Genomic DNA, 13,706 nt, shown 5'->3' with positions numbered 1-13,706 from the left:
TTTTGACCCTTCCTGTCCATTTCTCAAAGGCTTTCCCATTAAAATTTAATAAAACATTGAAGGAAGTGAGGGTATTCTAATCATGAATATTTACATCAATCTTGTCCCAAAACAAAGACAGAGAATGCTCAGGTCCAACTAAGATTTACTCCCAAATAAGCATATATACTGTTGATGAATCTTTGGTAGATTTGCCTGTAAATCTATTTAATTATTCTTCAAAGACAACCATTGATTACACTCTTAAAAAATGTGTCAAAAGTGTCCATCTGGAACTAAAAATTCAAGGAGGGTATGAGTACATATGGATTCTTTTGTGTAAACAAAGCCAAGTAAAGTTTCTGATTCAGTAAGCAGTAAATACAAAAATTACATTCTCATTCGCCAGAGCCTCAGACTCATCCACCAAATGAATGAAATTGGGCATATTAGAATACATCACTGGGAGACATAATACAATTAAGAAATGGCTAGATTAAAGACTATCTTGAGCAAATGGTTCTGTAGCCCAGATATATGCCAGACACCACAGTGGTCATGTCTAATATGTAAAGCCAGTCGGAGAATCTCTGAATCCAAGGGATTTAGGTGAGCTTAGAAAGTGGAAATACAGAGGTTCTTTTCTCTGCTTTTGAAGATACCTGGTAGTCAGAAGCTATTGCATTAAATAGCATTTTGCTGTCCTGAAAGTTATCCTACCTGATAATCCAGGTAACCCAAATGCATGAACAACCTACTCAAGTAACAAAAGCAAATATTTACAAAACCTCTCACCTAAAACTGAAAGAAAATGATAGTTGAAACTGGGGTCAGTTTGAGCACAAATATTTTTTAGACTGGTAGTAAAACAAGGAAATACAATTCTGATGTAGATTGGAAATTAAAACCTTGAATTGTATCCACAAATATCTTCCCAATTTGTAAGTAACTGGGACCCAAGTAACCCAATTTTTAAGAAACTTTGATACTCTAAGATAATTCTTCCCAGTCATTGTGGTTAACTTCTACATCATTCCAGTGCAACATCCCTGTTTCACAGAGGTTGATCTTATAATAAGAAACCTGACAATGAGAAAAGCTCTCTGGCAGATTCTAGTGCAGTTTTCATGAATGTTTTCCCTGTATGATTTCCACCAAAACCATCTCAGCCCGCCTTTCATTATTAGAACTGCTGAATGTTGAATATAAAGAGAGGGTAAAATGGGGATAACGGACAATCTTGCTTCATCCCTCCATTGATGGAAGTCTTTAGTGCCACTTAATGAAACATTAAACTCTCGCCTACTACCAAGGCAAAGACAACTCAGATAACGGCAATTCAAACTCCTGGGTGCAATGTCGCCTATTTTAGATCATAATAAGAAGTCTATAAAAGCCTGACATTTACACAATGCTATCAAACCTCAATCCCAAGCATTTTTATGTTTAGCAAACAGAACAAATTTGTTGTTGACATGGAACAGAATGATTACCCTTCATTGGAGTGTCCAATCAAGTGTGCTATCTAGCTCTCGTTATATGATAGAAATGAGCTTTTGTGAAATGAGTCTCTTGACTGAAGCACATCTCTGCCCTGCTTTGTTAACACAAGACAATAGCTTAGCTATTTTCTTTGTGATCGGCAACATAAAGGCTGAGTGGGCCATTACGAGTCTGGCGGTCAGTAGACTGCCAGACTCGAGATGGCGGTCAGACCCACTCGGTCGTGGGTCATGTTCGTGCCGCGGTCGGACTGCCAGGATGAGAGATCCTGGCAGTCTGGCGGTTGTGGCAGTCCTAATTCACCAAGGCAGCGCTGCCCTGGGGATTATGACCTCGTTCTCCGCCAGCGATTTCATGGTGGTAACACCTCCATAAAAAGGCTGGCAGAGAACGGGTGCAGGGAGCCCCGGGGGACCACTGCACTGCCCATGCACTTGGCATGGGCAGTACATGGGTCCCCCTGGCCAGGACCATCGCAGGGTTCACTGTCTGCTTTGCAGACAGTGAACATTGCGAGGGTGCTGGGGAACCCTTCAACCTACAGCATTGCCGCCAACTAGATTACAAGCCGGAATCATGAATCTAGCTAGTTACAGAGGCAGTTACAGTTCTCCTGGAGATCTGTGTAATATCCCTCAACTTTTAATACATATTGCAGAGCCTTTGTTATCCCTTGCTGGCATTTATTTGTTTGTAACCAGGGAAACAAAGTTTCAATTCAACCTGAACAGCACTGATTTATGATCTGCTCTACTCCCCAAAAATGACTTCATCTTCATCCTTTCCAATTGCTTCCCATATCCCTCCCCCTCCTGGACATGACATCATAAAAACTGTCACTCAGTCCCATTTCACCCTATCACTGGTGACAGAAAGGTTTGATAAGCTCTTAAGGCCTCATTAAGAGACTGGTGGTCCAAAGACCGCCAGCCTTGCGCTGATGGTCGGACAACCGCAACTGTGGAGGTCTGACTGCAGCATTACAACCCTGGCGGGCAGACCCGCCATGGGACTGCCATCTCCACCAGAAACGTGGTCACAGACAGTCCAACAGCGATCTGAGTTGTACTCAGTCAAGGCGGGGCAGAGTTCAGCGCCACCTGGGTTATTACAACTCAGTTTTTCACTGAGTAGGGTCTCCACCATGAGAAGGCTGGTGCAAAGCCAGTGCCGGGGGTTGCATGACAGAACCACGCATGCAGGAACAACACATGCCTTTACAACACGGTCGGAACCACGACTGTGTCGTTTCCACGCATGCTTTTACCACGAATGCCTTTACAACAAATGTTGTTGCAAAAGCATGCCTAGTAAAGGCATATGTGGAAACAGTATGTAGAATGGCATGCATGGTTCTATCATACAACCCCCACACCTGCCCTGAGGCCCAAAGCTACCCCTGAGCCCTAAAAAAATAAATAAAAAAAAACTACCCTGACCTGCCACCCCCGCCCCACAAAACTAAATTACCCCCATCGGTACTGAGCCCTAAAAAAAAAACCTAGCCGACCCCCCCCACCCAACCCATAAAAACTGAACTACCCCGATCCCCTACCTGCCTTGAGCCCTAAAACCATCCCCCAATCAGTAAACTACCCTAAAAGCCCTAAAACTATCCCAAACCCCCACCCTGCCCCTAAAAACGAAATTTCCTCGACCCACCCACCTCTGTCCCTAAAAACGTAACTACCCCGACATCCCCACCCACCCTAAGCCCTAAATCCACCCCCACCGCTAAAAACTACCCATCAACCCTGGCCCAACCAAACTTAGCTCACTGCGTCCTCTCCCAATCGTTCCTCCTCTTCTCTCCTCCTGCCCTGCTATAAACCTTGCCCACCCCATTAAAAATAAACTACCCCACCCTAAGCTCTAAATGAAAAAATACCCAAATCCCCCCCTCTCCCACCCCTAAAAAAAAAAGGCCTAAAAAAAAAATACCCCTCCACCCGCCCCTTAAAATTAAAATAGCTCGCCTCTGACCCCCTCAACCCTGCCCCAGCCCCACTTACCTCACAACATCCTCTCAAGAATAACGCATGGCTTTTTCTGTGCCTTAACCATACATATGCATAGTTTGGCACATGCTTGGTTAAGGCACAGAAAAAGCCATGCGTTGTTCCAGCAAGCATTGTTACGCTTGCGTGGGAAACGTCTACATTGTTTGCAATGCGTTGTTAAGGTCGTTTCCCATGCCGGGGGCCACGGGGGGCTCCTGCACTGCCCATGCCCTGCCCCTTCCCATGGCATGGGCAGTTCAAAGGCCCTCTTGCCCACAGGGGCCCCCTTGCCCACAGACAGTGCGCATTCCGAGGATGCAGTGTGTCACGGAATTGGCCTTAGCTCCCTTAAGGGAGTGAGACCAATATAGTAGCACTGTGCCATCAACAAATGCATACTACAGTGTTCCCACTAGTCAGCCCGTGTGGGAACATTGCATACCCTGGGTGGGGAAGGGGAGGGGGGGGACACACCAGGCAGTGGTATTGTTTCCCACAAGTTTGGTGATCCTGCTGTGAGACCGCCAAACTCATAATAAGGCCCAAAGTCAGGTGATAGCTTCCCAGGAGATTCATGTTCAGTATCTGAGACAGACCAAACAATTTATAATTACATCTTTTTCTCAGGACATCTCCCTGTCAAGACAACAGTCTCTTCATCTACCTCTCTGAATGCATCTGCACTGTGGGACATGCTGCTAGAGCTAACACTTTTAGAGCCATTGACTTTCCTGAGCAGAAGGCTGAATATGCGTTGTTCCTGCAAGCATTGTTAAGCTTGCGTGGGTAATGCCCCCATTGTTTCCAACGTGTTGTTAAGGACGTTTCCCATGCCGGGAGCCACAGGGGCCCCCTGCACTGCCCAGGCCCTGGCCATACCCATGGCATGGGCAGTTCAGAGGCCCTCTTGCCCACAGACTTTCCTGAGCAGAAGGCTGAATATGTATAATAAACTGTTTCTTAACTAGGCAGCTCCACTTTCTGATATAAAGAATAAACGATGCCCCAAAAACATTCATTTGCTATTAATTTATATTGGATATTTAAATAGTCTGAAATTGTGTAGCCCATGACAGTCTCCAATGTTTTAAAATCTCTATCCCATTGTCTTTTTGTCTGATTTACAATGTTGCATACGTTTAAATATATTTATAAAACATTTTTATAGACTGATATATGTTTTTGCATGTGTTTAATCATTTTTTCATATTTAATTCAAACCAAAAAGTATGTTGTAACCAGTGCAAATTCATGCAATGAGATGTGACTATTGGCAGGAGGAAGTGGGAAAAAGTAAACAGAAAAAATAGATGTCCAAACAGGAACTTTTAGAGGATTTTTCTCCCATTGTTTGTAAATAGCTTCCTTCACCTCTAAAAAAAATCTACTCCTACATTTCAGTGTAAGATTAGAGAAAAACTTTGAGTAGAGCTAAAATATATTATTTTAAAATTAGGGAGGTTTTAAGTAACAGAGATGATTATTAGCTTGAGTACACAGATGTAGAAAATGAATGCTGGAATGGCATGGACCGCTCTCGTTAACTACTTTTATACCCTTTAAAAATATATAACAAGCCTCAAATTACTCACATGCGTTTTAAGCAGCTGGTTTGCTATCTGCGTTAACATATAGCTCACAACACCAGAAAGGCTTTATTTTCAGCAATTCCAATAAAATGGCGTTCAGGAGTGCCCCTTGTTTATAACAAATAAATAATGTTAGTCTTCTTTGGTGAAGCTGTAACAAAACACTGGGATGAGGAAGGTATATGAGAGTTTGTAGAGTAAAATAATAATTTTATAAATAATTATAAATTATAGTAGAGAATTTATCAAATTTATAAAAGGTTAGTTTTCTAGAGCACTAGCCAGTTCTATGACACAATGAAACACCTCTATTTGTTAATTTACTACTGTGCCCTCCATAGGAAATGCGAGGATGAGGGTGTAGCTAAAAGGCCAGAGCTTCAGACTTTGGAGCTAGGGAACCAGGTTTGGTTCTTGTGTTGGCTCAACATCCTGTGATTGTGTGCAAATTACTTAATCTACCCGTGACTACCAAATATGAATGTGTCTTTGTGTAATGTAACTTGTGCTCATGTAAAGCACTCTAATACCTTTGAGTCGAGTTCACAAGATATATAAAACGGCAAAAAAAAACAAAAAATCAACAGCTCTGATTCTAGCAGCATGGAGTTTGGATGTGCCTTACACTTGTCAGGAATACAGAATTGTCAGCACTCTAGTTGTTCATTAGAACTCATTTGAAGCTGTAGTAGGGCACTGGGCAATAAACTGACAGACTGATGCTGCTTTTGGAAGCACATGTTTTGCTCACATATCTTACTAAGATATTTGTAAACATATTAGGGGTGGGAAGAACTTGCAGAGTTTCACTCCGCAGAATTCTGCAGAGTTATAGAAAAACTCAATGAGATTCTGTGTAATTCCACTAACAAATGGAAAATATGCAGCTCATGCTGCAGTTTAGTGCCGGTCCCTCAAAAGCACTTAAAATTGGTGTGAACTGTACAATGCATTGCACAAGAGCGTGCAGCCGTTTGAGATGATTTTGCTGCTGCTCAAGTAAAAAATCCACTTGAGTTGCAGAAAATGTACTCGCGCTGCAACCCTCTGACCATGAACACTGCCGGCTGCCTGCGTTAGAAAATCATGTTAGGGGATGCCAAATCTCACTCGCGCTCACCAACTTGCTTTTTCTGGACCTTTGTAGAAAACAAAATTTCGCCACATAGCAATTGGCAGAATTTGCCCAGAACTCCACCTTAAAGAGCGAAGTGGCCAAAATTCCACCAATTCTGTGGGCCAAACAGAATATTTTGCCCACCCGTTGAAATTATAGAAAAGGTATCCTCAAATCAGCTCCTGGAGCACTTTCCGGAACTTACATGAAAAAAAATCATGAGAGAAAGCCAAATTAGTTTAATCATAGTGCTTCATGCCCCACTAGAAGATAGGCATATTCAATGTAAAATCACCCTATAAATTACCACAGTTCCTAACTTTAGTAAGATACCACCAATAACTGAATTATATTGTGACTTAAATTTCTGATCACAACCAGGTGTTCACTGTTAAACATTTAAATGGGACAAAAATGGCACAGCCTTATCACCAAAATAGTGAGGACAGTTTGGTAACTTGAGAAGAATTTAGGGCATATTTTTAAGAGCCCCTAGCACCACCAGAGAGTCACTTTTAGTGAAACTTTGGTGGCGCTATGCACTGCACAGTTTTTACAAGGGTGCGTTTAGCCACTTTTTGTGGCTTAACGCCACCTTGGAAATACGGCCTCTTCACACGCAGAACTTTGCGTGGAAGGGGCCACTCGAAACTCGTAACTCTGAGGCAGCATCAAAATGCAATGGGTGCTACTGTGGCATGCCCACAGCAACACCCATTGCACATGGGTGTTGCTGTGGGCATGCCACAGTAGCACCCATTGCATTTTGATGCTGCCTCAGAGTTACGAGTTTTCAGAAACCTGAGGCAGCGCCACAATATAATGCCACCCAAGGGGTGGCGTTAGAGTAGCATAACGAGGAGAAATTCTTTCATTTCTCCTCGTTTTTTGCTCTTTCTATGTGTGCTGCATTTTGATTTTCACAATTGGCATGTGTAATTTTCCTATAAGGTCATAGCTTATAGAGCCTATAGTACACCCATGGCATGTAAAGTTAAGTAACACAAACGGATGATGGGTGGAGTGCTGAAACTTTTCAAACACTCACCCCCAGTCACAGATCAGGGTTTAACCCATTGTTCTTTTGCTCACCATGCCACCCTTCCTGTGCCAATCCTGTTTTGGCTATTTTGGGTAGTTTGCACTTAGGCCGTATAACGTTTTGTCCACATAAGCTATCAATGCCAAATTTGCATCCTTTTTTTTCCCCACATCTTAGGAATTCTAAAGATACCCAGAGTTTGTGGGTTCCCCTGGAGTCGACCAAGAAATTAGCCAAAATACAACTGAAATGTCATTTTTGGGGGAAAATGGGAATAAAAGTGCTGCAGAAGAAAGCAGGTGTTTTTCCCCCTGCAAATGGCATCAACAAAGGGTTTGCAGTGCTAAACTCACCATATTCTCAGTCTTCAAGTACAGGCAGACTTGAATCTGAAAACCACATTTTTCAACACAATTGTTTCATTTTACTGGGACATACCCCATTTTTATTATTTGAGTTGAAAAAAAAAACAGCCATTTCTATCCACCTTTTCTTCTGTAACTTTTTCCATCTATGGCAGATTTTTAAAGCAATGTACTGTTAAGTCTGTTGGACTCTTCTGGTTGCGGGATATATAGGGCTTGTAGGTTCATCAAGAACCCTAGGTACCCAGAGCCAATAAACGAGCTGCACCTTGCAATGGGTTTTCATTGTACCCAGAAGTTCATTTGGTAAAATATAAAAAGTGAAAAACAGGTATCAAGGAAACCTTTTATTTCCAAAATGGGCACAAGACAAGGTGTTGAGTTATTTGCACATCTCCGAATCCAGGAGTCCCCATACTAGCGTGTGAATTAAAGGGCATTTCTCAAATAGACTTCTTTCTTACACACTGTCTTACAATTGGAAGGAAAAAGTGTAGAGAAAGACAAGGGGCAATAACACTTGTTCTTCTATTCTGTGTTCCCCCCAAGTCTCACGATAAAAATTGTACCTCACTTGTGTGGGTAGGCCTAGTGCCAGTGACGGGGAATTGCCAAATGCAACATGGACACATCACATTTTTACATTGAAATCTGACGTTTTTTGGAAAGTGCCTAGCTGTGGATTTTGGGCCTCTTGCTCAGCTGGCACCTAGCGAAACCTAGCAATCCTGTGCTTTTTTTAAAACTAGACACCTAGGGGAATCCAGGATGGGGTGAGTTGTGAGACTCTCACCAGGTTTTGTTACCCAGAATCCTTTGTAAACCTCAAAATTTGGCCAAAAAAAAAAAACACTTTGTCCGCACATTTCGGTGATGGAAAGTTCTGAAATCAGAGGGAATCCAAAAAACTTCCTTCCACCCAGAATTCCTCCAAGTCTCCCGATACAAATGGTACCACACTTGTGTGGGTAGGTCTAGTGCCAGCGACAGGAAATGCCCCAAAACACACCAAGGACACATCAAAATTATCTATTACAAAATGGAAGGGGGCACCTGCGTTTGTGGTACAGGACTCAGCAGCCATCTAGGGAAACCTACCAAACCCAGACATTTCTGAAAACTAGACACCCGAGGGAGTGCAGGGAGGTGTGACTTGCATGGATCCCCAGTGTTTTCTTAACCAGAATCCTCCTCAAAACTCACATTTAGCAAAAAAAACAAATTTGCCTCACATTTCTGTGTGGGATCACCGCATCAGCACAAATTTCCTACCACCAAACTTTTCCCTTGGTCTACCAATAAAAATTATACCTTATTAGTATAGGTGGGCCAAGTGCCTGTGACAGGGAAGGGCTAAAAACATATTGAAATTGAAAGGGAACCAAAGCTGGTCCAAAAGGGCATTTTGGAAAAAATATGTTTTTAGCCTGACAAGTGGGGCAGAATTTTTATCGGTACAGATGTGACAGTGCTGGGTGGTAGGAATTTTGTGGATTCCTGTGGATTCGAGAAAGGTTACTTCACAAAAAGGGAGGGAAAATGTGTAATTTCAAGCAAGTTGGAGGTTTGCAGGGCATTGTGGGTAAGAAAATGGTGTGGGGTACATGTGAAGCACACCTCCCTGGACTCACCCAGATGTTTAGTTTTCAGATGTTTCTAGGTCTGGTAGATTTTTCTAGGAGGCAGTGTCCCAAAGTCCAAAAAGTGCAACTGCTCACCATTCTAAGTGGGACGATATTGAGAGTTAGCCAAGCTCTCTTGGCCCAAATGTAAAATGTCCTCTTGTTTGCAGTTGGGACAAGATCCTTTAGTTTGCCGGGGAGGGGGAGGCTGAAAAACTGTTACCCCCTTCAGTTGGGGAGGGGGCCATAACCATGCCCATACTGGTTGGCAGCCCCCACCCCTCTATTTTTTTTTTTATTTCCTGGCATCTAGTAGGCTTTTTGGCCAGAGCCCCCCCCCCCCCCCACCCGGGAGGGGATCTGGGGTAATTATCCCATCTGCCCACTGGTGGGTAAAACAACTTTGTTCCCATTTATGTACCCTCTTTTTTCAAAACAATTCTTCCCTGGTGTCTAGGGGGCTTTCAGCCCCCTTGGGGGCAGATGGGCCTTACAAGAATAGGCTGATATGCCCCAAGGTGGATAGAAATGGTCAACAGTAATGTGCCCCCGTGGGGAGCGACCCCTGCCCAAGCACCCCCCCCCCCCCCAAACAAAACACACACACCGATTGCTGGTGCCTAAGTGGTTTCTGCCCCCCTTGGTGCTAGATGGCTTTAATAGAAATAGGCCGATCTGCTCCCAATGTGCTGCATGCTAAAAGACAGATCGGAGGAAAGGAAAAGCCTTTCCTTTTCTCCGATGCCTCTCTGACCTGCCCCCTTCCTCCCATTCAAAGGAGAAATAAATCAGTTTCTTCTCGGGTCGCGCTGGAAGGCATGCTTCTAGTACGATGTGTCCGACCTCTGATGACATCAGCGCGTGATCGTGCGCTGACGTCATCAGATATCACTGGGGTGGGGGGTCGGGTGGCAGGGGAAGCGCTTCCCCTGCCATCCCTGCCCAGGGGAGGAGGCCCACGGGAGGAGCACTAGCACTCCCCCTGCAGGACTTACCGATTACGTCCTGTAACCGTTATATCCATGACACCCAAGGGGTTAAATGTTAAGTCACTCCTTTGTTGGCTGTGTAGGTCACAAACCTAGGTGCATGATATTTAAAAGTAGGATATGTATCAATTTGAAGTTAAAATGTCCTTAAAGTTGCCTAACACCCACAAGCTATTTTTAATGTAGGATGGCTGGCTGACCCATAGAGAAATATGTTGAAACAATATTAATAATTGATTCTGCTATCCTAGGCTAGGACCAGCTAGAAATTACCTTTTCCCTGTCTAAAACCCCTGGAGCCTAATTTGCATAAGCAGAAGGCCAGTGACTGAGGCCAGTGACTGATGATCCCTGGTGAGATGTGAAACTGCACCCAGAGCAGAGATACTTGTGAATGTATTTGTTCTCTGGCAAGAACACCAGCTGTGCCTGGGATTTAATTTACTTCAAAGTGGCATCCTCATCACCAGCAAATGTTAGGTGACAACTGAACAGGACCCATCTTTTGTCTTTCAAGTCAGGCAGACACCAAACCCAGTGAAAGGAAAGCTGCTCCAGAACTGGGTTGGAGTAACCAAGGAGGAGGGGATTTCACCTGGCAACTCCTCTTGGTGGGCACACGCTCTCTGTACAAGGACAGAAGGGTTTTCTCATATTAGATTTTAAGATTGAGGGGCTCTTCGCAGTAGGACCCACAAAAACTGCAGGTTTGCCTTGTCATTTGGGGAGAGGTCAGGAGATGGCCCCACTCACTGGGTGAATTTAAATACTAAACCTGTAGACAAAATAAATGTATGAGGATGTTGGGGTCATGGTTGGCTATATTGTCACTTTCATTGGCTCTACTCTGAAAGAGTGTATGAAGGTAAGTCTTTGATAGGAGGAGAACCATGTGAAAACATATGCACTCTCAAGGAACGCTGAAGGAAAAAGAAAAAAATATGTTCCCTGAATGTGGACATTGAAAAAACACAAGCCATCCAAAACGAAGACTGGTGAAGGTGCTACGCTCCAGGAAGGGGTAAACACAAGAAGAGGAAGGTAAAGCATTGCATAAGAAGCAAGCAGATGAGATTGACAATATAGCCAACAAATGTTAATCATTGTAAAGGATCTAATCCCACTGTCTGGTAGATGAGGCTAGAAGTAAATGAGAAGGGTCAGCAGGTAAAAGTATTTTCAACTGGCATTTGACCCCAACCTCATACATTATTTTTGTCTGCAGTTTTAATATTTAAATGCAAATGCTATGCATTTAATCAATTTCTGGCTATTTGTTCATGGCCCTTGTAGAAGGCTGGCCTGGTGTGTGATGGGTACCTATGGTACTTACAGCTTATACCAGGTCCAGGTATCCCTTATTAGTTTAGTATAGGCAGTGTCTGGAAGCCAGGCTCTCTAGACGTAGCTGTAGATGAGCAGCCAAGGCTTATCTAGGAGACATGCAGAGCATATGAAATACCACTATAGTCACACCATTCTTACACACATGAAAGAAAACACTCAGTGTTACAAAAATAAAGGTACTTTATTTTGGTGACACAAATACCAAAAATACCATTAGAGACTATACTCCCTTAGGAGGTAAGTAATACACAAATTATATACACTAGTATGCAGAAATAGGCATATAGCATTTAGAAAAGAGTGCAATTAGTGAAAATCACAATAGGGAGAAGCATTTGCAATGCAATGGGTCTCGCATTTGCTCAACTTAGAGCTACTAGGGTTGTAAAGTCCTAACTGGACTTTTATTGCCAAATAAATTGAAAATGAAAATTAATACAGTTTTACATAAGCGATCCGATTTAAAGGGCCACGCCATGAGCATGAAGAAATACACAAAAGGAAACAGAAGTTTGCTTGCCGTCAAACGTATTGGCAAATGTGCAATTATACGTGTAACAAGGCCAATGTCATTCAAAGAGCTCGACTACTGCCCAACGAGATCACCCTGTGTAGGAAGTAAAAAAAAGAAAAATTCGTTCAGAAGCCATACGGAAACATGGAGCCTCGTATGTTTTCAGTAGTTGGTTGGTGCGCTCGCGACATGACGTTTTCTTGCCTTTCACAAATGAAAGCAAGCGATTTTTTTAAGGCAAGCCCACGAACCAACAAAAATGATGGGCGTGCAGCGGGCGTGGTTAAAAACCTACAGAGAGATTACAGCAGGCTAGAGCGCTTGCGCGTTCGACCCTAAAAAGAAAAATGCAGTTTCTGAAAAGTAAGTGGTTGAAGGAGACAAGTAAAGAGGCTATGTTCCAGGGAAGGGGCAAACAGAGAAAAAGAAGGCAAATCCACACAAGGCAAAGTATAATAACCAAGCTGAGAGAAAATAAAGCCAACCAATGGTAAGCAATGGGCGGCCTCTAAGACCACTGCAAGTTCACCATAGACTTTCACAACCAGACAGACTGCGCTGTGTGGAAGGCGAAACCTAACCAATCCCTGGTCTAGCGACAAAGCATGGTCTGTAGATTTACTGTAGGTAGCCCTAATGTGCGTTAAATATCTAGGTTTCGATGCATCAACCGCTCTCCGCTCTGGGGTCCCCTGGAAAGTAAAATGTTTGTGACACATTATGACACACATGAGAACTTAATGACGTTACAAAGGTGTGGCTCTAGATGCAAGGTGGAGGGAACCTAAGTGAAACAGTAACCATCCCATTGTTTATGGTACCATCTATGCTTAGGTGTTTATTTATTCGCATGCTGTTGTGGGTTTGGCCAAAGCTGTCCTCAGGGGTATGTTGGGCACATTAAAGGCCAGATTTACAATGCCCTAGCGCCTCTTAGCGCCACACTAGCGTAATTTTTTCAATGCTAACATGGGTTTAAGGAGGCCATTCTCCTTCGCTATATATTTACAAAGTGGCGCAATGCATGCATTGCGCCACTTTGCACCACATTATATAATGTATGCAAGGGGGCGTTCCGCCGCAGGGAGGCCAGTAAAAATGGTGCAGTGAAATTTACAAAATTTCATTCTGCCATTTTTAGTGTCATTTGTAATGCTTACTCAGAGCAGGTGTTAAAATGATGTGCCCATTACTTTCAATGGGCCTTCCTTTACTTTGCAGGATTAACACCACAATTCATGGTGCTAATCCTGCAAAGTATCACAATAGCCCAATACATTTTGACGCTGTTGTCCTAACGTGCGCCATGGTGCACCGTATTGTAGATATGTCGCACACATGGTGTTGTTACGGGGGTGCAAGAAAAGTGGCGCATCACAGCTGATGATCCACTTTCTTGTAAATCTGGCTGTAAATTCCTTGCGGTCTTCTCAAAAACAGGCAGCCATATTGGATCTCTGACTGTGGTTTGTGTCCACGTTTCCAAGTGGAGAGTCTCTAAAAAACATGGCTTATTTAAATTTGGTTTATTGATTCTGTGAATAGTTAAATACACTCCGAAAATCGGGATAACTATCAAATATGCAAATCATTTCCAATAAAACGCACGCAAGGTGAATTTTTCTCAGGCGCTTTTATT

At 43.3% G+C, this 13,706-nt stretch overlaps 1 protein-coding gene across 1 annotated transcript in view; it reads left to right on the top strand.

The window, feature by feature from the left end:
• The window catches only part of LOC138268114 (mucin-3A-like), a 247,055-nt gene that overhangs the window by 117,175 nt on the left and 116,174 nt on the right, over positions 1 to 13,706 (top strand). The gene's annotated exons all lie outside the window — the stretch shown is intronic.

The sequence above is a fragment of the Pleurodeles waltl genome, chromosome 12 (genome assembly GCF_031143425.1).
Source record: "Pleurodeles waltl isolate 20211129_DDA chromosome 12, aPleWal1.hap1.20221129, whole genome shotgun sequence".
In the NCBI taxonomy this organism is placed as follows: domain Eukaryota; kingdom Metazoa; phylum Chordata; class Amphibia; order Caudata; family Salamandridae; genus Pleurodeles; species Pleurodeles waltl.
Note: the sequence above shows the minus strand (reverse complement) of the source record. Positions and strands in the feature narration are given on the sequence as shown.